At 34.9% G+C, this 2,171-nt stretch overlaps 1 protein-coding gene across 2 annotated transcripts in view; it reads left to right on the top strand.

The window, feature by feature from the left end:
* Positions 1-245: 245 nt before the first annotated feature.
* ASCC3 (activating signal cointegrator 1 complex subunit 3) overlaps positions 246-2,171 on the top strand; it is a 243,464-nt gene continuing 241,538 nt past the window's right edge. The window contains exon 1 of one of the 2 annotated variants that reach the window (XM_006777223.2): positions 246-324. The gene's annotated coding sequence lies outside the window, so the exon portion shown is untranslated. Of the gene's footprint in view, positions 325-652; positions 710-2,171 lie in introns of those variants that run through there. The other variant, XM_015572736.1, reaches the window with a different exon arrangement.

Consider the following 2,171-nt stretch of genomic DNA (forward strand, 5'->3'; position numbering starts at 1 on the left):
TGCTTCTTACTTAGGAATGAATTAGGATCTAAAGTGAACTTTTTGGGTGGAAATAGAGAATAATTAAAATTTCCCTTGAAAATCCCTTAGGACATCAGGTCGTCACAACATACTGTCTCTCAATATGTCCTATACAGCTATGTTTTTCCTCCAGACTTGGAACATATCACAATTTCTTCAGAGGATCCAGGTGAACAAATTGGCTTATGTTTAATGACCATGTTGTATGTTCTTTTTTAGAAAGGGAACATCATTTTAAACATTGGAGTCATACAATGCAGCAAGATGTTCACTGTTTGAGATGCATATGGTGATTGAAACAGTGTAAGGGAGCACTGTATTCTTATTGCTTATTCTCCATTCATCTAGAACATGTATTCAGTATGTGAAATAGTGGACATAGTAGTATTGTTTTTGTTTGTTTATACCTTTTATTTGCCATATTGTGTTTGATTGATTCAAATAATTACATATGACTCCACTACATTAACCAATAAGGTATAATACAAGTAAGGAATAGAAAGTAAAAATTCTAGGATTTACTATGAAATATGACCTCTTTTTGAAGTTGCATAATAGAGGTGTGTGTGTGTGTGTGTGTGTGTGTGTGTATCTGATGTTTTTTGAATTCTGATCTTGACAGTGCCCCAACTCGGTGCCATCTGATCTGTTGATTCAGAAAGTTGGTGGTGATCCAGAAAACTTCATGGTGGGTTTCCCAATTTGAGAAGCCCTCCAGCTGACTTTGGTGGACACTTAAGTTTGAGAATGTCTTCTCTGTGCTCTCCACTGACTCCTGCTTTGATTTCTTCTTTCAAATATTCCAGAAAGTGTTACTGAGAAAAATACAAATGTGATTCCGTGAATCATCTTGTTTTCAGAAATGCTTTCCAAAATTCATTCCTGATGGGTAGTTGAAATTTAAAATGGATCATTTTGCTTTCCTGATTAATTTTTTTTAGTATGATACAGAGAATCCAACTGTTTCTTTCCCCAGCAGTTCTGATACCATTTCCTTACTTATTTGCAATGCAGTCATTTGTTTTTTGCTTCATCTTTTTTGTTTCTGATTTCGAATCTTATTTTATTTTGCTCAGAAAATGTGACCTGAATTGGGGTCAGCAAACTAATTGGGTCATCCTGAGGCCAGGAATGACTTTTACACTTTTTAAGTGTTTTAGAAAAAAAAAGAATAAAATTAAGACTATGCAGAGGGCAGAGAGACTGCATGGTGGCCTGTCAGACCTAAAGTATTTACTCTCTCGCTTTAGACAGGAAAAGTTTGCTGATCCCTTGATCTAAAGATGCTTAATTGTTGAAATTTATTAGATTTGCTTTATGGCCTAGTAGACATAGACCGTTTTAAACTGTTACTGATGTACTTGAAAAGAATATGTATTTTTCTAATCACTAGATACAGGTTTCTGCATATGTTTATTAAATTAAACTTATTGGTTTCACTGTTGAAGTCTTTTATGTCTTTACTGAAAATTTGTTGCTGATTTGACTGAGCAATTATTGAACTTTCATTTTGATGTTGGGCTTGTCACTTTCTTTAAGGTCTACTTATTTTAATGCAATTTCAACTTTTTTTTTTTTTATCTCTGGCACACATATACTAATTACTAAGGCAAACCAAAAAAATACATTATATTTTTTGCTGATCTAACTAAAACGAAAAAGGTATAATTTTGATTCGTTCACACTGGACAGCTATTGTTTCCTTGGCTGTTGTCATTTTTTATTTAGCAATATAAGGGACAGAGGTCAGTGCCCCTGACCAAATAGTCAGATATTGCAAGTTTTAAAAATTCTTGTGGCATACCAGTTGAAAAATCCTAGGGCTGGACAGTTCTTTGTTGTCAGGAAGCTGTCTTGTGTATTATAGGATGTTTATCAGAACCACTGGCATCTGCCCACCAGAAGCCAGTAGTATTCCTCCCTCACCCCCGAGTTGTGACAACTTAAAATGTCACCAGATATTGCCAAATGACCTATAAGGGGCAAAATATCCCTATCTGAGAACTGTCTTAAGGACTTGTATAGTATATGTGACATTCTCCAGGGAGCCATGCCAAATTTAGTTACAATAAGCAATCTTTAACCAGGATGAGCTCTAAGAGTATCCCATAGATAAGGACTCTGCTCACAGTAAATATTATTTATCTGTT

This window comes from Myotis davidii, unplaced genomic scaffold (genome assembly GCF_000327345.1).
Source record: "Myotis davidii unplaced genomic scaffold, ASM32734v1 scaffold68, whole genome shotgun sequence".
Taxonomy (NCBI): Eukaryota; Metazoa; Chordata; class Mammalia; order Chiroptera; family Vespertilionidae; genus Myotis; species Myotis davidii.